Source organism: Bos indicus, chromosome 5 (assembly GCF_029378745.1).
Source record: "Bos indicus isolate NIAB-ARS_2022 breed Sahiwal x Tharparkar chromosome 5, NIAB-ARS_B.indTharparkar_mat_pri_1.0, whole genome shotgun sequence".
In the NCBI taxonomy this organism is placed as follows: domain Eukaryota; kingdom Metazoa; phylum Chordata; class Mammalia; order Artiodactyla; family Bovidae; genus Bos; species Bos indicus.
This window is the reverse complement of record NC_091764.1, coordinates 97,739,809-97,763,445: the sequence shown is the minus strand read 5'-3', so window position 1 is coordinate 97,763,445 and position 23,637 is coordinate 97,739,809. Positions and strand designations below refer to the sequence as shown.

The following is a 23,637-nucleotide window of genomic DNA, read 5'->3' as shown; positions in this document are numbered from 1 at the left end:
TCACTATCCAATCGTTTACTGTAGTAAAGCCAATTTCCTGACCTCCTGTCCTCTTATCTGAAAGCAAACTGTGAAGTGCTTCCATTCTACATCCTGCCAGTTTTTAGTGACTTGAGCTCATGTGTTATTTCAAGATATGAAAGCTCAGTTCTGAAATATTTTCTTCTATTATTCCTTTGATAATTTTTCTACCCGTTATCTCTGTTCTCTCTTTCTGAAATTCCTAACAGTTGAATATTGGACCACTTGAATAGATATTCTTGTTTCTTAACTTTTCTCTTTGTATTAAGGAATATGATTCAGCTAGGAGTAGACGAATATCCAATTAAACAGTAACTTAAATAAACTGGGTTTGTTTTCCCCACACAAGAAGTCAAGAGCTAGCTGGGCTGGTATTATTTCAGAGGCTAGAGAATATCCGAGCAAGGATCTCTGGAACTCTCTTGGCCTCTTAATCACAGCTGCACAACAATTGCTGCAGCTCCAGCCATCACATCCACATTCATAGAGAATAAGGAGGAAGCAGAAAATGTTGCATCTGTAGCAGGAAAGTAAAGGTTTTCAGAAATCCCCTGCAGACTTCAACTTTTGACTCATTTACCAGACATGTGTCAGAAGTCAAATCTAATTATAGGATAGTCTAGAAAAGGAAGTTTAGTATCCCACCCCCAACAGTGAGGGTAGAAAAGAGATGGGGCAGCATGGTTTGTAAAGGAGAATTGCACCAACCACGTGTCCCACTGTACAGTCTTTTCTTTTATACTACTTTATGCAAGAATTCTTCAATTTCACCTTCCAAACTGATTTTTTTAAATTTCTGCTCTAATCATTTTGGTTTCCAAGAGTTCCTTCTTATTTTCTAATACTCCTTTATTTTGTTGCTTTAATGGCATCCATTCTAATTTCATGGCTGCAATATTTTCACATCTCTCTACTTGTAATTTTTCTTTAAATGTTTTGCTTCTTCCTTACAATATTTTCTTTTTCTTAAAATTGATAGTTTACACTCACACACACACACACTTTGATCTCGTTCTTTCATGTTGGTGGTGTCTGATGACCCTTGGTTATTGGTTTATGCTCAAAAATGAAGTCGCTCAGTTGTGTTCGACTCTTTGTGACCCCATGGATTGTAGCCTACCAGGCTCCTCCCTCCATGGGATTCTCCAGGCAAGAGTACTGGAATGGGTTGCCATTTTCCTTCTCCAGGGGATCTTCCCAACCCAGGGATCAAACCCAGGTCTCCCGCATTCCAGACAGACGCTTTAACCTCTGAGCCACCAGGGAAGCCCCTTATGCTCAAAAATGAGACACAAAGAAGTTGTTTGGAGATGCTGTGTGATTAGATCAGTATTGTCATCTGACAGCTTGCAGAAATATCAGGTGTTGAGCCACTCTGTCATTAGAGGAGCACACACCTCTCCCAATTGTCATTCTGTGTGAGTATTTTCTCCAGGGCAATCAAATTTTTCCATTGACTTCCTCTGATCTTCTCTGACTTGATGGAGTTAAAGAACTGGGTCTGAGTAATGAGCCTGGAGCCATAGACGGAGAAGGGAGTCTCATGGGGGCTCACCCTAGCATGTCCCAGAGCCGGAGACTCTGGTCAATTTCTGCTGAGAAAGAACTGTGTTCTACACTAATCAGACAGGTTGTCCCATATTGGTGTAGGTCAGAGGTATAACAGATCCTTCGAGAAACTTTTAAACCATCTCCCTATCCACAGTCCCATGAGGGGTCCCATGTGCCCCCTCCACTGTCATCCTGTCTTCAATTCTATATGTTTCCATGGTTCTAGCAAATGAATCTGCTGTTGATCAGTCTTCCTCTCCACAGGCACTTGAGTTTTAGCCACCTCTTCTCAGCTAAGCCAGTTGCCGTCCTTCAAAACACTTTTCAATTCTCAGATGCTATCATCTCTCTCCCCTAATTCTTACCTCTCCTCCAATTCTCTCTGTCCTATGGATTTCTGCTCTTTATTCCTTCACTGTAATTTTGGATGGGGAGAGGGGAGGGAAGGTACAGCACAGAATATGTATGTATTTAGTCTGCCATGCTTAACTGCAAGTGTATGTATATATATGTGTGTGTGTGTGTGTGTGTGTGTATATATATATATATATATATATATATATATAGGAGATTTTATATATATTTAAAATCTCCAATTTCAAAGCACATTTCAAAAAAACCCCATATAGTTATTTATTATGAATGTGGCACCAGGCTTCTCTCATAGTAATAATATGTCTTAGCAAGTTTATAGGCTTATACCAGGTTGAAAAAGTTTGACAGACACTATTCTGAAAACCACATTTAGTTGGTAATCCCTATGAATTTCTCCAAAATAAATAATTTGTTAAAGAGGAAGAAGGTGAAACAAATTCAGATCGTGTTCATGTTCTGTAAGTCAAAAGTAGAGAGGGTTTTGAGAAGAAAACTCAGATCTTCCAATATTACAAGATCTGGAGGGCCAAGATAAAGTGAGCTGGGCTGGTATATCACCAAAATAGCTGAACACCTATTTTAAAAAATATGATTTCCAGGGAAAACCAAACTGTGAAATTTTACGAACAACCTCAAGATAATCAAACAAAAGAAAATCCATCTTCATATCTAGGAATAAACTTATCTAAGGAGACAAAAGAACTGTACACAGATAATTAACCGATGAAAGAAATCAAAGACAACATAAACAGACAGAGAGTTATTCCACGTTCCTGGGTAGGAAGAATCAATATTGTGAAAATGACTATACCACCAAACACAATCTACAGATTCAATGCAATCCCTATCAAATTACCAATGGCATCTTTCACAGAACTAGAACAAAAAAATTCACAATTCATATGGAAACACAAAAGACTCCAAATAGCCAAAGCAGTCTTGAGAAAGAAGAATGGAGCTGGAGAAATCAAGCTTCCTGACTTAAGGTTATATTACAAAGCTACAGTCATCAAGACAGTATGGTACTGGCACAAAAACAGAAATATAAACCAATGGAACAAGATAGAAAGCCCATAAATAAACCCATGCACCTGTGGGTACCTTATTTTTAACAAAGGAGGCAAGAATATACAATAGGGCAAAGACAGCCTCTTCATTAAATGGTGCTGGGAAAACTGGACAGCTACATGTAAAAAAATGAAATTAGAACACCTCCTAACACCATACATAAAGATCAACTAAAAATGTATTAAAGACCTAAATGTAAGGCCAGAAAATATAAAACTCTTAGAGGAAAACATAGCAGAACACTCGATGATGTAAATCAAAGCAAGATCCTCTATGACCCTTTCCCAGAGTAATGGAAATAAAAACAAAAGTAAACAAGTGGGACCTGATTAAACTTAAAAGTTTCTGCACAGCAAAGGAAACCATAAGCAAGGTGAAAAGACAACCCTCAGAATGGGAGAAAATAATAGTAAATGAAACAATTGACAAAAGATTAATTTCCAAAATATACAAGCAGTTCATACAACTCAATACCAGAAAAACAAACAACCCAATCAAAAAGTGGGGAAAAGACCTAAACAGATATTTCTCCAAAGAAGACATACAGATGGCTAACAAACACATGAAAAGATGCTCAACATCGCTCATTATTAGAGAAATGCAAATCAAAACTACAATGAAATATCACCTCACACCATTCAGAATGGCCATCATCAAAAAGTTTATAAACAATAAATGCTGGAGAGGGTGTGGAGAAAAGGCATCCCTCTTGCACTGTTGGTAGGAATGTAAATTGATACAGCCACTATGGAAGACTGTATGGAGATTCCTTAAAACTCAGAATAAAACCACCTTATGACCCAGCAATCCCACTCCTAGGCATATACCCTGAGGAAACCAAAATTGAAAAAGACACATGTATCCCACTGTTCATTGCAGCACTATTTACAAAAGCTAGAACATGGAACAGCCTAGGTGTCCATCGACAGACGAATGGATAAAGAAGTTGTGGTACATATACACAATGGAATATTACTCAGCCATAAAAAGGAATGCATTTGAGTCAGTTTTAATGAGGTGGATGAACCTAGAGCCTATTATACAGAGTGAAGTAAGTCAGAAAGAGAAAGAAAAATATCATATACTAATGCATATATACAGAATCTAGAAAAATGGTACTGAAGAATTCATTTGCAGGGCAGCAATGGAGAAACAGACATACAGAATAGACTTATAGACATGGGGAGAGGGGAGGAGAGGGTGAGATCTATGGAGAGAGTAACATGGAAACTTACATTACCACATGTTAAATAGATCACCAACGGGAATTTGCTCTATGTCTCAGGAAACTCAAACAAGGGGCTCTGTATCAAACTAGAGGGGTGGGATAGGGAGAGAGATGGGAGGGAGGTGCAAAAGGGAGGGGATATATGTATACCTATGGCTGATTTATGTTGAGGTTTGACAGAAAACAACAAAATTCTGTAAAGCAATTATCCTTCAATTAAAAAATAAATAATTAAAAAAAGAAAATGCATTTTCAGAAGCTAAGAGACAGAGGAAAAAAGAGCTAGCTGAACTATATGGAGAATATTGATAAACCAAGGACTCAGAGTGGCTTGTGAAGCTCACCTTTTGATCTAACAAAACTAATTCTAGGGATCTGTTGTACAGAAACAGTTGCCCAAGTGTTCAGCTATGTTCATTCAAGTATGTTTATTTTGAAGTATTTAAAATAATAACACAAAATGGAAACATCCTATAGATCCTTCAGTAAGGCCCATGAGACCCAGAAGTCCATGATATCTGATACCTGGGGAATGATACCTGAACCCTGAGTATAAACCAAAGGACTGTAAACCTGGGCCAAAGTTCAGCACCAGGAAGGTTTGTGGTGCAGCAGTGGGTGGTGTCTCACTGGGTTGAGCAAGGCCCATTCAACAGCAGAGGTTTAAGACAGCTGGTGCTCAGTCTCTCCAACTCTCTGCCTGGCATCTGGAAACCACATTAACTTCTTAAAATTGAATAAATCCCTGGAATAGACCATGTGAGGAGCCAGGACTTCCTCCTCCACCAGGTGGTAAAGAGGAGGCTCTCCCTTCCCTGATGGGGTGATATCAAAGGAGGCAGGATTCTCACCGTTGTCCAAAGGTTATGAGACCACTTCCCCATGGTGTCTGTGGGAGCCACACAGAATCTCAAGGACCCATGAAAGTGTTAGTTGCTCAGTCGTGTCCAATTCAACTGTCTGTGACCCCATGGACTGTAGCCCACCAGTCTCCTCTGTCCATGGAATTCTCCAGACAAGAATACTGGAGTGTGTTGCTATTCCCTTCTCCAGGGAATCTTCCCATCTCAGAGATTAAACCTGGGTCTTCCACATTGCAGGCAGATTCTTTACCATCTGAGCCACCAGGGAAGCCCCCAAAGACCCATGGGATGCTAATAAAAGATCTAATATTCATGTCATTGGGGTCCCAGAAAGAAAGAAGAAAGAAGGCAGAGCTAAAATAGTATTATCATAGAAAAAAATGGTTGAAAACTTACCAAATTTGCCAAGACATAAAGCTAGTTTCAAAAAGTTGAGTGAAACTCAAATAGAATAAACCCAAAGATATCCAAACCAAGGTATGGCACAGTTAAATTTCCCAAAACTTAAAACAAAGAAAATCTTGAAGTCTTCCAGAGAAAAACAGGGACAAAACAGTTAATGACAGTAGACTTCATATCAGAAACCACGGATGCTAAAAGGAAGTGGCAAAATGTTCAAGTGCTAGAAAAAAAGTACCAGCAACCCAGAATCTTATGCTTGGGTAAAAAAAAAAAAACAATCCTTCCAAAAATAAAGGGAAATCAAGATATTCTCAGATGAAAGAATACTAAAAGAATGTGTTACCAGGAAGCTAAGAGAATGCGTTAGCCTAAAAGAATGACTAAAGGAAGTTATCCAAATGGAAAGGAAATGATAAGAAAGAATCTTAGAACATCATGAAGCAAGGCAGAGCATACACAGTAAGCAGAAATATGGGCAAATACAATAGACTTTCTTTCTCTGAGTTTTCAAAATTACATTTGATAACTGAAGCAAAATTGATTTACAACACTTAACATTGATATAGTTCTCAATGGGCATGAGGAAATATTTACAGTAAATATACTATGTAAATAGAGAAGTCAAAGAGATGTAAAGGGGGAAGATTTATATGCTTCACAATAACTGATAAGATAATAATAGCAGTTGACTATGATAATTATATAAATTATGTATATATAATTTAATACATAGAGCAGCCACTAAAAAGGCTATACAAAGAGACATTTAAAAACACTATTGGCAAATCAAAATGTAAAAATGTTTAACCCAAAGGAAGGCAGGAAGATGTATAGAGAAATGAAACTCAAGAAACAGAAAACAAAAACCAAAATGTCAAATCAAAATTGACAAACCTCTAGCAAAACTAACCAAGAAAAAGATGGAGGAAACATAAATTACCAATGAATGAAACAGGGGATGTCATTACAGACCCTGAAGACATCAAATGAATATTGAAGGAATTCTACAAGCAACTCTACACACATAAATTTGAATATATTGATGAAATGGAACAATTCCTATAAATAACTAAATAAAAAACTGCAATTCATGCAATATGAAATCGGTAATTTGAATAGCCTTGTGACTAATAAGAAAATTAAATTCATAATTTTAAAACTCACAAAGAAGAAATCTCCAGGCCCAAATGGTTTTACTAGACAATCTACCAAGTATTTAAAGAGTTAACACCAATTCTACATAATCTCTTCCAGAATGAAGAGAAGGAAACATTTCCCAATTCATTTGATTTATACCACAACCAAAGGCAGAAAAGCAGAAAACTATAGACCAACATCCTTCTTGAGTACAAAAGTCCATTAAAAAAAAAAGAAAAATCAGCAAATAGAATTCAGCCCTATACAAAAAGAATTATACACCATGAGCAAGCAGGGTTTATTCCAGGGATATAAGACTGTTTTAATATTTAAAAATCAATCAATGAGTCAATCACATTAACAAACTACAGAAGAAAAAAAAATCACATGATCATATCAACTGACTGTATCAATATCAATATCCTGACTATGATACTGTACTACAGTTTTTGAGTGATGCAACCATAGAGGAAAACCAGATAAAGGGTACACAGGATCTCTTTTTATTATTTCCTACAAGAATCTGTGAATTTACAATTACCTCAAAATAAAATGTTTAATTTTTAAAAACTCATGCATGACATAGCAAAAAAACCACACCACTTTATTTTCCATAAATCTGGAAGGTTCAGCTGATGTAGCTGGCTCTGCTGATTTGGTTGGCCTCACTGATGTGCATGGTTTTCAACTAATCTAGGCTGGGTCCCCCTAAGTCAATCTGGGAGCTTGGTTCCGATCCATGTATCTCTCATCCTCAGCAGCCAGGCCTGGACATGTTCTCCCAGCTACTGCAGAGGTGCACGAGAAAGCACGTTCTAATGGACAAAGGCCTCTCAAGCCTGGACTTAGTCATGGCTTTCACATTATGATGGTTGAAGCAAGTAACATGACTGGAGTCCAGTCTCAAGGGACAGAGTAGCTTATTCTACTCCTGGGAGGGTACTCGTAAGGTACAGGCATGGACACAGGGAGTAGTGAAAAGCTGGAGCTGTGATGGACTCTACCTCACCATCCCTGATCACCTCCAGGATTAAAAACACCTACTGCTATCTTCCTTCTCAGAGGCAGGCTGTGCTTATTCTCCACTGTTTCAAGGGTCATATAACAGGATCTGAGTGTCCCTTTGCCAAAGACAGGTCACAGGGGAAGAGAATATATGATGTCTAATAACTTCCTAGTGGCTCAGAGGTTAAAGCGTCTGCCCGCGATTCGGGAGACCTGGGTTCAATCCCTGGGTCAGGAATCCCCTGGAGAAGGAAATGGCAACCCACTCCAGTGTTCTTGCCTGGAGAATCCCATGGATGGGGGAGCCTGGTGGGCTATAGTCAATGGGGTCACAAAGAGTTGGACACGACTGAGCGACTTCACTTCACTTCACTTCAATAACTTCCTACACTGAGCCAAGCTCCCTCTAGACTGTCCTACTGCCCTTGTCTCCACCTTGCTCAACCCCGATCTAATCCTTACTCCATCTGTGCTCCATCGCTGATTCTCTTCTCACCCCTTAATCTTGTAGATTGAAGTTCCTTTCCTGGCATTCACCAGACTCTTTTTTTTTTGTTTTTTTTAGAATCTCTGTCTAAAGTCACTAAGATCAGTCTTTTCTGGTCTCCATTTTCTCATCTGTAAAGAGGGAATAATAACAGTACCTACACTGCTCCATCAGAGGGTCCCTGTGGGGATGAAACAATACAACTCACATAATGAGTTTACACTGCCTGGTACATAGTAATCTCTCAATAAATTGTATTGTGTTTTTTTTTTTTTTTTTTTTCCTTTTCTTTCAATATAGAGGTGAGAGGCATTCCCAGTCTAACTACAGTTACAGGAAAGTCAGCATTCCAAGTTGGAATTCTGAACATATTTTCCCATAGAAACACTGTTCTACACTGTGATGGTATTCTACACCACCATTACCACTCCTAAGGATTCCACAGTGCTGGTACTTCAGCTTACCCCTACAAGTTAAATGGGCTCTCCTGGACTGGTCTGGCAAAACTCACCACCATGAAGAATACTACTTCAAGAGAAAAACGTGAGTTCTAAATAAGTCCCTTACAAATGAACTTTTGAAGTAGAACCCACTCTTAAGTTTAGTGCTGGCTAGAATGTTGTGAAGCCAGATGCTTTGGAGACTACAGATGTATCAGGTTGATGAAGGGCAGATATTCTACAGACCTGACCTCTCTGAGCAAGAACCTTAGGAATGAGGCCAGATGGCAAAGATGCTCAGGGCCAATGGTGAGAAGCAAAATTGTGTTGTGAAGAAAATTAGGTTGACCTTGGGGGTGGGGGCAAGATCACAAGGTCACAAGTGATACCTGGGTATACAGAGGCCGGGTAGATGTCTTGGAAAGGAGGCTCAAAAACAGGGTCTTGAGGGCAATGCCAAAGGAGTAGGTACATACTTGTTGGTGGGAGGCTGTGAAAAATGAAACATTTTAAACCAGAAACTTATAGAAATATATCTGGAATCCAAACATAGCTAGATCCCTCATTTGAAAATGAAATGGAGGGACTTCCCTGATGGTCCATCGCTTAGGATTCTGTGCTCCCACCACCAGGAGCCCTGGGTTCCATTCTTGGTTGGGGAACTAAGACCCCACAAACTCTGAAGCTGTGTGCAGCAAAAAAAAAAGAAGAAGAAGAAGAAGAAAGAAAAATGAAAATGGAATGGAATGATCAGAAGAAATGTAAAAACTATAGCTCCAGGGCTAAGAGCCAAGAAGAGAGAGATTTGGGGCCTTTATGTGGAATGCTTGTAAGGTCTGCATCACACTATAACCGGATGTTAAAAGCCAAGCTGAGAGCTTTGGGATATAACTGAGACACTCAGGACACTCCACGCTAGAAAGTTCACATGAAGGTGACCTTCTGGGTACACAGGATAGCAATGAGCAGAGGAGGAAAGGGAAGGAAAGAGATTCTGCAAAACTAGAGGAAGTAGGGAGAGGAGCTGGTTGTCTGTGGCGGTACAGGCCCTACGCACCCTGGACTAGCAAAGCTAAGAATGAACCTGAGAGAGACCCAGATCTCCCTGGGCAGTGCTGGGGTCCCTCTCAACCCTGCTGGACACCCTAAACCTCTACTGTGTCTGCAACTACATGTGGACCCTAAAATGGCACCAAGATCTTGAGTGATGCTGAGCGTAGCTAGCAAACAGGGAACTTGGAGGATGTATCCTGTATTACTACTTACTTCGTCCCTGACAGTGGTTACCAAGCTTCAATCTGAATATCTTCACTGATGGAGACTCACCTCTCATAAGGTCCCCCTTTCCTTATTAAATGTCTGTCATTGTAAAGGGTTCTCTCCAAACAGCCAGACCAAATCTGACCCCACCCTGGTCCTCCTCCTGTTCTCTGAAGCTAAGTAGCTAAATCCAATCCATCCTCCTCCTGAGAATCAGTTTCATTCCCTCCAGATCTTCTCTCTTCTGAGAAATAGTCCACATTTCACAACCTTAATTACCAAGTCCAATGATCACGGCAGGACGGCCCATCTATGCAAAGCACCATGCACATGCTAAGTGGGATCCTAAAGTGAATAAATGATCTCCTTGTTCTTCAGGCAAACAGGGTGAAGACAGAGGTGTGGACAAGGGACCCTAATACAAAGAAGACTGATAAGTACTATAATCAACGTTCAAAACTTGCTATGGTGTAGATAAGGGGAAAGAGGAGACCAATTCCATTCAGGAGCATCTAGAAGGGTTTCTAGGAAGAGACGGGATTTGAGTTGGAGTTTGAAAGACTTTGATGAGCAGGGGTGAGGAAGGGGTGGTGAGTGGAGAAAGCACACAATATGGACTTGACCCTGGTTCTTAACTTCCTATGTGACCTTGAGAATATTGAAAATGAGGGCACTGAATTCACTGATCACTAAAGTCTAGTGATGGAGACCCAAAAGGGTATGAGTTTGAGCATTCCAGTTTAGGGAAGAGTCCGAAAGTGTTCTGAAGCCCCTTCTGTATCACGGGAGTGGTGGGTGTGTTTGGGCCAAGGGTAAGGGGAGAGGAGGGGGAGAATTTATTCAATATTCTGCCTGTCACATGGCTGCAGCACCCAGCACCATTCTGCTCCTGTCACTGGGGGAAACTGACAATGCCCTTCTTAGAAAGGTGATGATACCACTACCGCCAGCAGCAACAGCACTTCTTTGGCAATTATTATTAGCCCAGATTTTAGAAGCGTTTTATATGTTTACACTGACATCCCATTGAATCCTCATGACAGCCCTAAGAGGTAGGTACCAATTATATTATTCCTGTTTTACAGATGGGAAAGTAGAGGCACAGAGAGGTTGGGTAACTCAATCAAGGTCATAGAGCTAGTCTCATGGTAGAGCTGGGATTTGAACTGCTGCTGTCTAGCCTCCTGCTTTACTTCCTCAATAAAAAACACAAGGGCGGAAATGACCCCAGCTCTGTAGGCGTGTTCTGCCTCCCCAAGAGGAGAGTATAAATGGCACCATAAGCTTCTCTGCACCCCCATTAATTCAGCCTAAGACAACACTGACTTTTTTGGAAGCCATACCATGCTGATGATTCACATTCATGGGGCAGTTGCCCAAAATCCCTAAAATGATTTTGATATGAACTGCTCTAAAGCCAGGTCAGTCTCATTCTGTTCACATGCAGTTGAGTAGTTAATCCTAAACGTTGGGCTTTAGGCTTTAGTAAGCCGGACTACATTCTAACTCTAGGCTCATAGCTTGGCCCTACAGTAATTTTTAAAACATACTATGTTATCCAATATAAATTCTCCCAATTTAGGGATAATGTAACAATAAGAGCTAACAGTTACTGGAGAACTGTCTTTGGGCCAGGCACCTTGATAAGTGTTTTTTCATGTAGTATCTTATGTAGTTATTTAATCTTTACATGGAATCTATTATTATTGTTACTATTTTTGTTATTATTCAAGTAAATAGAAAATCAAGGCTAGTGAAGTTAAGAAATCTGCTCAAGATCCAATTAGGAAGTGACGGACCCAAGGTTCATATTCCAGGACTGTCTGACCCTGGGGCTTGAACTCTTATTCATCCACGTGTTCCCTCAGCTCTTTGTATCAACCGTGTACTTGCCATTAGATAAGTCAATCATGAAAAATGTCAAACAGAATCAAGGACAGAACTCAGAAATAAATTACATCCCTCCAGGCATACGTGAACCAATTTCTCATGGAGTTATAAACAACTAGAGATTGAAGCATTTTTTATATAATACTGAGAACCAGGGAAGCTGAGCAATTTGCCCACGCTCACACAACAAATTAAGGAGATGGAGAAGTAAACAGTCCAGAGAATCCAGTGCTTCATTCCATCAACACACACTTTGAGTATAAAGGAAAAACCAGCTGAAAAGTTTTGCAATTACAGCATCATCTAAATTGCCATTTTCCAATTTGTTCACATTGATCTCATGAGATTTTTATCAAAAACCTTGCTGGAGTCAATGTTCACTTCATCAAAAGCACCCCCCTGATCTGGGGAGATGGGATTAAACTGTCCCAACCAACTCACAGTGAACACGTGGAACTCCCTCCTCTAAAGGTTCATAAATCGTCTGCCTGATAATTCAGTAGAGGATTTTGTGGAGGATTAACATCTGTGTGAGGTTTTGCAAGGCTGCCAAGGCCTGACAACCATGCAAGTTATCCCCAGTCACCAAGCATCATCCAACAGTGTTACTGAGTCCAAGCTCGTACTGCTTGCCAAACTAAAACCATTTGGGTGTCGTTTCAGGGGCTCCAAAGAGCTCCAGTACCATAGTCCTTCATGTCTCAGCACAGAGAAAAATCCATCGACAGCAAAGAGATAGATAAGAGATTTATTAGAACAGGACACTTGTGAGGCTTAAAAGCAGGCAGGCGAGGGGGCACCCCACCCTGAGAACTTACTGGGCTTTATAATCAAAGGAAAAGTGGGGAGGGGGAGAAGAACTTCTTTGTCTTTCTTGAGTGGATGTCATGCTTCCATCATCACTTCCTCCTTCAGGTCTGGCAGGGGAGTTTTCTTGTCCCTACATGGTCAGGCTAGGTCCACCAATTATAGTCTTTTATGTGTGCAGAGAGCATGTCCTAGGGATTATTAATTTACTGAGCTCAATGGGCAGGATACGGGTCTCATGTCACCATCGCTTTATTGTGGGGGGGCATGTCTCATGCTTCTGTTGCTTTTTTTTTTTTTTTTTTTTGCTAAGCAAGCCTGCTTGGTTTTGTGGTTAAGTAAATCTTCTTTCTTGAGCAATCATTAACTTACAGGGAGTCTCCCATATTTTTTCCAGTTATTGATACAATCCCCTAGTGGGGTTAACTATTTAATCACCTACTTTGTCCCTTCACTCTGTCCCTATCAAAATGACAAGTCAATAAATTGAGAGATGAGGTTTGTGGAAAGGAATAGTGATTTTCTTTGGAAATCCAGCAGACAGAGAAGATGATGGACAAGTGTTCCAAAGAACCATTTTACTGCCTTCTTCTATACTAAAACGGGAGAGAACTGTGGCTGCTTGTTACAAGCTTCTTGGTGCAGGAATCCTTTGTTCTTGCAGCTGTCTGCATAGGTTTGATCACAATGTTCCTATAAACCTCCAACAGGACAAATGTTATTCTCTGTTCTGCAACTTTTTATCTCTGTATGAATGGGAAAATGCTACCTCTTTAAAGGTCAGAGACCTGAGAATATGCTATCCTGTATATTTCAGGCTAGAGAGAACATACTTTTAGGAAAGATTCAGAGCCAGCGTGACCAAGCACGGGAAAACCACACAGGGGTTAGAGCTAAAGAAACAGATGCAATATGGAGTCAGATCTGTTCTTCTCTGTTACAAATGGTGGTTCTGGGTCTTCCTACTGTGGGCCTGAGATCTACTTAAAGATACTCAACACATCTCTGTCATCTAAAGTTCCAACTTCTCTCTGTCATTCCCAAGTGAGACTGCTTTTCTTGGTACAGAAGACGAGTCAAATTGAATCAGAGTGGTTCTGTTTTCTTTCTGCCTTCTGTTGTTGTAACTGAATCTGAAAAACCCCTTGTTTCGTCATTTACATTTTCAAGAACCTCGGCTCAGTCTGACACTTAACTCCAGACCTATCTTTGCTTTTTGTCACAGTCCTTGTCAAAGACTGTCCCTGAACAAACTTTAGTCAGGTTCTTCTGAGCCCAGCTAGGTCCCATCATTGGGCACATTATCCAAGAGCCCAGTTTTGGCAAGAATCCTGCTAAGTTAGTTTAGCCAGAATCTCCCACCCTTGATATCTGATTAAGTTCTTCATCCTCGATCATTCCTCAGGTAACATCTGGTTACCCTGGCTTGCCTTCACCAAGAATCCTATCAGGTCATTTTAGCCAAAATCTCCCCTTACTCCTGATTCTTCCTTAGTAATTTTTCATCCACTGGTACCATCTTCCCCCAACCCCGATTCAGCTCCTTGGCTATGAATTCCCACTTTTCCTTACTGTATTCGCAGCTAAGCCAAGTCTCTCTTCCCTGTGCAAAGCCCCATTGAGGTAGCCCCTGTAACCTATCACGACAGTCCTGATCACAACAGTGACACAAGAGACAGAATAAGTCTTCTTTAATATCTCCTCCAGACTTCTTTCATACATGTAATTTTTAAGCCCAAGAACTTCCTTTCAGCCTCAACTTCAAGTGTCTTTCTTTTACTTCCTTCTTCAGAACACTCTCCCCTACCCTTCATTTAGTAAGAGGTGGGATCAGTATTCAACTGCAAACCACCTTTGGAGCCTCAGCCTTTTACTGCTATGCTATACTATACTTATATTATCTGCAAATGTATCAATAACTAAGGCATTGATTAAAACACAGCCCCTAACAGAATCTTGAGATTTCTACCCACCTGTCTCTCAGTCAGTTAAGCAGACCATCAAAGAATAGCCTGAAGGGAACATGAAGGTCCAGAGATTTTGAGTAATTTAATCAGTGTTAGTAGATAATTTCTTTAAAGATAAAATCATGACTCTGGCAAAGACAAACCCAGTAAATGTGGTCAGGACAGACTTTAATCAGTCATAGACTACAGCAGTAAAGAAACCAAAGTGAGCTGAATTTGGATTTGTGCGTTTTGAAGGGAGAATGAGGGAATAGGGACAGAGTGGGGACTCGGTAGAGTCACAGGAGTGGTACATTACAGAAAACAGGAAGGGGAGGCTGGTCGGCCTGTTAGGCTTCTCTCCTCCTACAGACACTGGGGAACAGGGACCCTACATTTAGGTGTTGGTTGGAACAAAGAGCAGATTATGTTCTCAGGTAGGCACTTGAAGGTGGCGGGTGGGGTGATGTGGGGGTTGGGTTGGGTCATCCTAAGGATGTAGCTATGAGCTGTTAGTGTTGTGTTCACATCTTTAAAGGACTAGTCAAGAAAGGCTCAGAATTTGATTAAGGCTAGAATCTTAGTCAACTCTCAGAACATGTGTCAAATATTTTACTTAACTCATTAATTAATAATAGAACCAATTAAAATGTTACAACCAATTCAAAGGAGAACTCACACTACTGCACACTTATAGTCCAATAAGAAATACTGAAATGATTTTACAAATAGAGACAAAACTGGAAAAACCAGTCCGTACCCATGGACTCGTTTTTCCCCACAATGATAAACAGTTGCATTCCAAAAGAGACAATTTGCATTTTATGAAAAGAAGTATTTGCGTTACTATCAAATAAATAAAACCAGAAATCAAAGAGGAGATGTTACAAGTGAAAACGCAGAAATACTAAGAATCATAAGAAACTACTATAAACAATTATATGCCAACAGATTAGATAACTAGAAGCTGCTGCTGCTAAGTCGCTTCAGTTGTGTCCGACTCTGCGAGACCCCATAGACAGCAGCCCACCAGGCTCCCCCATCCCTGGGATTCTCCAGGCAAGAACACTGGAGTGGGTTGCCATTTCCATCTCCAATGCATGAAAGGAAAAGTGAAAGTGAAGTCGTTCAGTCATGTCCAACTTTTAGCAACCCATGGACTGCAGCCTACCAGGCTCCTCCATCCATGGGATTTTCCAGGCAAGAGTACTGGAGTGGGGTGCCATTGACTTCTCCATAACCTAGAAGAAATAGATACATTTCCTAGAAACATACATCCTATCAATATTGAATCATGAATAGAAAATCTGAATAGAATAATTACTAGTAAAGAAATTGAATCAGTAATTAAAAAAAAAAAAAACTCCCAACAAACAAAAATCCAGGAACAAAAATCTAGTCAGGGAACCAGATCCCACATGTGACAAATAAGAGTTCAAATGTTGCAACTTCAAATGCTGGAAGATTCTGCATGTTGCAGCTAAGACCTGGCACAGCCAAATAAATAAATAAGCTGCTCATATTAAGAAAAAAAAAAAAGGACCATGCTGGAGAGGATCTCCATTATCCTTGGGATTATGCCTTCTGCTTCCTTCATCCATCTTGAGGCTTTCCAAATCCTACTGACATACGGTACAAGCTGATAAGGAACTGGCAGCCTGCAGTGCAGTGAAGTGAAGTGAAGTCGCTCAGTCGTGTCCAACTCTTTGCAACCCTGTGGACTGTAGCCCGCCAGGCTCCTCCGTCCATGGGATTCTCCAGGCAAGAACACTGGAGTGGGTTGCCATTTTCTTCTCCAGGGGATCTTGCCGACCCAGGGATCGAACGCTCGTCTCCTGCACTGCAGGCAGACGCTTTAACCTCTGAGCCACCAGGGAATAAGCCTGCAGTAACAAACCCCAATAAGGATTCTGAACTCTTAAAATAAAAAAAATATGAGGACCCTCCCTGAATTGAGGAAATTCTTTAATTATGGCCCTTCATTTTGTCTTTGACCAAGGAATGAACAATACCCAAGGAGGTATAGTTCTTAGGTATTGTTCACCTGGATCTTGGGAGGTTTTACCAGGTAACTGTTTAACAGTCTCGCCAATGGAAAGGCAGTTCAGAGAATCAGGAAAATGTGAGTTTTCACATGAGGAAGGACAGTGGGGAGAAACAGGTGGTACCTCTTATCTCCTGTGTAGTTCACTTTTCCCTAGCCTTCCATAACAAGCTTTTTAATGAAGTTATTTTGAAGCTTCAGAGCAGCTCTGTAGACCAATTTGGCAGACTTTATTTTAGGGGGCTCTAAAATCACTGCAGATGGTGGCTGAAGCCATGAAATTAAAAGACGCTTACTCCTTGGAAAGGAAGTTATGACCAACCTAGACAGCATATTAAAAAGCAGAGACATTACTTTGCCAACAAAGGTCCATATAGTCAAGGCTGTGGATTTTCCAGTAGTCCTGTATGGATGTGAGAGTTGGACTATAAAGAAAGCTGAGCGCCGAAGAATTGATGCTTTTGAACTGTGATGTTGGAGAAGATTCTTGAGAGTTCCTTGGACTGCAAGGAGATCCAACCAGTCCAGGAGATCAGTCCTGAGTGTTCATTGGAATGACTGATGTTGAAGCTTAAACTCCAGTACTTTGGCCACCTGATGCAAAGAACTGACTCATTTGAAAAGATCCTGATTTTGGGAAAGATTGAAGGTGGGAGGAGAAGGGGATGACAGAGGATGAGATGGTTGGATGGCATCGCCAACTCAATGGACATGAGTTTGAGCAAGCTCCAGGAGTTGGTGATGGACAGGGAAGCCTGGCGTGCTGCAGTCCATGGGGTCACAAAGAGTCGGACACAACTGAACAACTGAACTAAGAAGATGGCAAACTTGACTCTAGAATTTAAGAATCCAACGGAAAGACTCCTTTAGAGAATGAGTTTGGGGTGGGGGTGTGGGAAGGGACAGTTAGGGAGTTTGGGAGGGACATGTACACGCTGCTGCTGCTAAATCACTCAGTCGTGTCCGACTCTGTGCGACCCCATAGACGGCAGCCCACCAGGCTCCCCCATCCCTGGGATTCTCCAGGCAAGAACAATGGAGTGGGTTGCCATTTCCTTCTCCAATGCATGAAAGTGAAAAGTTAAAGTGAAGTCGCTCAGTCGTGTCCAACTCTTAGCAACCCCATGGACTGCAGCCTACCAGGCTCCTCCATCCATCGGATTTTCCAGGCAAGAGTAATGGAGTGGGGTGCCATTGCCTTCTCCGATGTACACACTGCTATGTTTAAAATGGATAACCAACAAGGACCTACTGTATAGCACAGGGAATTCCACTCAATGTTACATGGTAGCCTGGATGAGAGGGGAGTTTAGGGGAGAATGGATACTTGTATATGTATGGGTGAGTCCCTTCACTGTCCTCCTGAAACTATCCCAACATTGTTAATCTGCTATACTCCAATACAAGGTAAAAAGTTTAAAAAAAAAAAAAAGAATTTAAGGATTCTCTGAGCTAAGTGTTTGGGTTGCTGCTGCTGCTGCTAAGTTGCTTCAGTTGTGTCCGACTCTGTGCGACCCCATAGACAGCAGCCCACCAGGCTCCCCCGTCCCTGGGATTCTCCAGGCAAGAACACTGGAGTGGGTTGCCATTTCCTTCTCCAGTGCATGCAAGTGAAAAGTGAAAGTGAAGTCGCTCAGTCGTGTCCGACTCTTAGTGACTCCATGGACTGCAGCCTACCAGGCTCCTCCGTCCATGGGATTTTCCAGGCAAAAGTACTGGAGTGTGGTGCCATCACCTTCTCCCAGTGTTTGGGTTACTTGGAGCCAAAGGAAAACCTAAAAGGGTTCGAAGCTGTGTTGGGTACTTTATGTGTTCTACAGTGTCCCTCGTTGCACAGAAGTTTCCCTGAGGTTGGCAGGTAACCTGTAGGTCTAACCTATTCCAAGACCAACTTGTCTCAACACTGGAGTTTTTTATTTAGGCAGCAATGGTTCACTTGTGCCCACCAATTATTGCAGCTTTTTGGCCTCTGAGACCCCCGCTAGCAATAGCATTTACATAAAACAAGACAAACATGTGCACTTTGACATACCAGCAGTGCCCAAGAGATGCCACTGTGACCTGGCCTAGAGAAGGCCTGTGAACTACAACAATTTCCACAGAACCTTGACCAGGCAAAAGGACTGAACCAACAATGGGGATGTAACATGTGAAACTGCAGCCTGGGGGCTCTACATGGACAGAATCAAGGGTTGGGGTTTTTCCACTTAAAACCTGCAAATTGTCTGAAAGGCTAGCGGCTTAACTCAGTTGGCTGGGGGTAGAACCACTCACCAGCAGAAGCTGACCTCCTCCGTATGCCAAACAGATCAGGAGCTGGATGCAAAGAGAGAGGGATGGGGCTTCTCTATTGGTTCAGTGGTCAAGACTTTACCTCACAATGCAGGGGGTGCCGGTTCAATCTCTGGTCTGGGAACTAAAATCCCACATGCTTCAGAGCCCCCAAAATCAGAACATAAACAGCAGAAGCAATGCTGTAACAAATTCAATAAAGACTTAAAAAAAAAAAAAAAAAGAACCAAGAGGGAAATTACCCACAGCCCTCAGAAAGACAGTGAGCTCAAAAAGGGTCTCACAGGTACCTCATCAGTGTTTTTCATTGTCCGTGAGGCCATCAGGAGTCTCCTTCATCCCTCTGCTGCCGTCACATCTGTTAAATAACAAGTCAACGGTTAAGGCTCTAATTGGCTTTATTGGATGATTCACGAACCAGGCAGGATCCCATCTAGCAAGTAAAGAGGAACTCTACTGAGCTGCAGAAAAGGAAAGGTTTTCAAAAGGCAGCAAGGGAGCAGACAAAAGGAAATTATCAGCAAAGATGTATTGTTTTAGGCGAGGCCTCACTCCTGAGGGGAACAGAAGGGTCTATCTGCAAATTTCCCAAGACTGACCAGGAAATTCCAGCGTGGCTGGAATCACATTCCTCGGAAGGCTGAAATTATAATCAGCTTAGGCATCAAGTCCTGGTCTGCTGCCATGGACTCAACACAAGTGACTCCATTTGGGGTCTGTTGTTTCCTTCTTAACAAGGGGCAGGGGTCACTTGGTCCATGTGACTGCAGGGGAGCATCCTGGTAGATGCATGACTGAGGGCAGCATGCAGAGAACGGGCAGTGGGCCACACAGACACCTCAAGGGCAGCAAAGTGATACTGTCCCAGAAGGAAGGAATTACACCAAGTTTTTAATTATGTATCACTGGATGACTGGATCATGGTGGTCTTTATTTTAGGTATGCTATTTTTTGTTCTACAAGTTTTCTACAACAAATGTGCATTTTTTTAATTTTTACAGTGTTGTGTTGGTTTCCGTCATACAACATCAATCAGCTATAATTATACATATATCCTCTCCCTCTTGAGCCTCACACTCTAATGTGTATTTTTAGAATCAGAAGAGAGTAGGTTTTGCTTCGTCTGCTGCTGCTACTGCTAAGTCACTTCAGTCGTGTCCGACTCTGTGTGACCCCATAGACAGCAGCCACCAGGCTCCCCCATCCCTGGGATTCTCCAGGCAAGAACGCTGGAGTGGGTTGCCATTTCCTTCTCCAATGCAGGAAAGTGAAAAGTGAAAGTGAAGTCCCTCAGTCGTGTCCGACTCTTAGCGACCCCATGGACTGCAGCCTAACAGGCTCCTCCATCCATGGGATTTTCCAGCCAGGAGTACTAGAGTGGGGTGCCATTGCCTTCTCTGTTGCTTCGTCTATTAATATATAACATGTATTGAGCCCCATCTACTTTGTGCTAGTGTGTTGGAGGTGGGAGCCACAAAGCTGAATGATTAATGAACATTCTCTGTCTTCAGTGAGCCTGACTCCCGGTGTTCATACTTCCTTGTGTTCATACTTACCTCGTAAGACCTCTAAACGGTTTCTGTCACCAGTGTCCTTAAGTTATGTAGCTCTGAACTCCAATAACAACTGTCATCCCTACTATGTGATTTACTTATTGATTACAAGCATTTGTTGATTCTTAAATTATTTTGAATGAACATATCTTTTCTTCCCAAAAAAAAGACCAAGTTATTTAAAAAAAAAAAAAAGTCAATATTTCTTTAACATCTCTCAAGTTGACTAGACTGGTATACATTATGGACAATAATATGAGTTTGCTGGTTAAAATTCACTTCAAATCACCAAAGGACTTTCCCATAACTGTGCACGCTTCCTTCATCTTTACATTTTGACTAGCCAGTGCTCATGGATTTCAGTCAAGAATCTGGATAGAGCACAAAATCATATGTTTCTTTTTTCTTTTACATAGGAAATTCTATCCCTAAACTGTGGCACGTGGCCTTTATCAGCGTTTGTGGCTTTCACTATGGCTGGTGTTGGATTCCATTTTGGAAGTGTTTGCAGTGGTCCTATTTGAATACAATCTATGCTATGGTGTAAAGCCAAAAAGACCTAGCTTTGGATTTCAACTCAGCTGATGGGGGACCACCAGCAAGATACCTTAGCTCTCTGAGCCTCAGTTTCCTAGTATATAAAATGGTAACCCTAACACCTCCTTCTTGCCGTGAAGAATAAACACATGTGACCATATCTGCCACAGAGGTGATCAGTAAACATTTGCTTAACTGATGAAGGCTTCCCAGGTGGCGTAGTTGGTAACGAACGGCCTGCCAATGCAGGAGACTCAAGAAACTCGGGTTCAACCCCTGGGTCGGGAAGATCCCCTGGAAGAGGAAATGGCAACCCACTCCAGGATTCTTGCCTGGAGAATTCCATGGACAAGGAGTCCTGGCGGGCTACAGTCCATGGAGTTGTAAAGAGATGGACACAAGTGAGCACCCACACAGTTGATTCAACTTGATTGAAACTGATCAAAGGAAAAGTAAAGTCCTATGGGGGGAGGGCATCCACATAATTGTCCCCGTCCTAAAGGGCAGTGAGAGTCCTTAATGAAGATGCAGAACTCCTAGAGTCAAATTACTTGGGCAAAGGTCAGTCCCTCCTTCAGTTAAATAGCTGCGGGCAGGGCTTAACAAGGAAGTGACTCCCTTCCTAAGCCTCCCTCCAGCCTCAGTCCCAACCTGAACACGCTACACTCCGGTGGCGTCTTAGGTCACAAGGGCCTTCTGAAATCAGGAGCCAAGAAGACTAGGCCACAGTTTCCTCTTAAGTTTCGTGGAGAGAGACTCGGGTATAGAAATATCCTTACAGCCACCTGACTCGAAGCAGGAGCAACCACTGACAGCTTGAAGACCAGGTAACACCAGGAGAGATTCAGCCTTCCCAGCAGGACATGGGGGAGGAGGGGGGGGAACTACAGTCCTGGATGTGTTCATTAGGCACTCTAACTGGGGGCTGGTAAACCTAATGCTTACTTCGTTTGTTTAGGAGTTCTGATCCTGTAAGTCTCAGGAAGCAAAAGTAAGAATCTAAAACTAAAAGCTAAGTGTACAGTTTGTTAGGGGGTTTCAGGAAAGGCAAAGAGAGACATTTAAGTTTCCCTTTCATTTCTCCTTTGCTCCAGAATGGCTGGGGCAGTTAAGAAAATATAACTGGCTGAATCATTTTTAATAGTATGCAGACCTGTCTCACTGAGGATGTGACAGCATGACAGAAGCCCATGGAAATACTAGGTCCCTCCTCCAGGGCACAAATGGGCTGAGGACAGGAGTCCCTGGCTTTGAGCCCAGAGCATCTCTGGGCACAAGATCTAGTCCTCTTAGAGCCTTCCTTCAGCACCCGGCTCAGGTGAAATGGGAATTCCCCCTCCCCTTTGAAAGACTCCCTCCTGAGTTCCCTGCCCGCTCTGTTCTATAATCAGAGCCTGAGTCTGTGTTTAATTCATGAGACCTGAGGTTCTCTCAGTTTAGCTTCTATTGTAGGACGGTAAGACATTTTACCTCATTTCACCCTTAGGATTAAAGACCGCGTCCTACTCAGAAATGACAAGTGGGGGAGAGATAAGGATCCCAGAAGGTCTGACGTTCAGGGAAGAAAGCAGAGGGGAGGCCTGTGAGAGGGCAGAGAGTGCGAAAGGAGAGGCGTGAGACAACCAGACAAAACCCAGCTCATCAGCTGGTCTGCGTAGGTCCCTCTGGGATGAGTGTCCTCCCCTCCCCCACCGCCCCCGTCTTACACTCAGGCCTTGCCTGTGTGTCCAGAGTGATGAAGCCAGCTCTGCGGCTGAGTCTGTTGGGCCAAAGGGTGTTCCATGTCCCTCACACCCGGGAAAGGCCAGGGCAGAGTTCTGTCCAGCTTTCTGGGTCACAGCCTCTGTGCACAGGAATCACGGAGCACGCGTGAAGGCTGTTTGCTCCACGACCTGCGACAGGAAGAGAAGCAAAATCTAAGCTTGACCAACAAATCCAGAGCTAGGAAAATCCCTACAGCGTATCCTGTGATCCTGGAGGTCAGCTGCAGCTCTGCGGTGCTCCCAGGGGACGAGCCACCACTGGGGACCCGGAGGACTTCGACCACTTTGGGGGTTGTAGGGGGTGGAGGGGAGGAGAAGCAAGTCTCCAAGAAAGAAGAGAGACTAGGAAAAGATGCCGTGTAACCTAGCTTTGGGGAGTAGGTCTGCCAGAGTTTGCTGTAGATAAGGAAGAGGGTATATAAGGAAGACTGGGTCAAAAGGGTAGGGCCACTGAGTCACTGAATCATAACAAGCCTCACAGAGAGCTTGTTATTCTGGAGCTATTCATAATTTCCACTCCAGGCTCTGAACTTACATTCTGGGGCCCCACCCAGGGCTTCATTTCCATCAGTGTTATGTATAAAACTCATCTGTACGTTTCCATTAGGAGAAGCTTGACTTTAAATAGGAACAGCAAAAAGCAGAAGGGCTGCAATTTGTGATAAAGAAACTCAATCCTTTGCTTTAAAATAAGACTTCACTATCCATTTAACAGCTCTCCCTTCATTCCCAACGCAGATTAATAGGAAAAATACCCTATGCTTGTTAAGCGCATCCAACGTGTTTTAGCTGATACTTCAACACAGCTGCAGGCAATTGCCCAGCCTGACTACCCTCCACTCCTGGGGGCTGCTGGGCCCTCTGCTTCTCTGGCCCTTGGCCTGGCCTCTAGGTTGGGCCAAGCACTCAAATGCTTTCTAACCTGGAAAACCACAAAATCCTCTTCTTTCACCAAGTGGAAGGGCTGT

The 23,637-nt window shown here is 42.4% G+C and overlaps 1 protein-coding gene across 6 annotated transcripts in view; it reads left to right on the top strand.

The window, feature by feature from the left end:
• Positions 1-8,547: 8,547 nt before the first annotated feature.
• BCL2L14 (BCL2 like 14) overlaps positions 8,548-23,637 on the top strand; it is a 36,620-nt gene continuing 21,530 nt past the window's right edge. For 3 of the 6 annotated variants that reach the window (XM_070790071.1, XM_070790075.1, XM_070790070.1), the window contains exons 1-2: positions 8,548-8,680; positions 10,216-10,274. The gene's annotated coding sequence lies outside the window, so the exon portion shown is untranslated. Of the gene's footprint in view, positions 8,681-10,215; positions 10,275-19,029; positions 21,734-23,637 lie in introns of those variants that run through there. The other 3 variants (XM_070790072.1, XM_070790074.1, XM_070790073.1) reach the window with 3 other exon arrangements.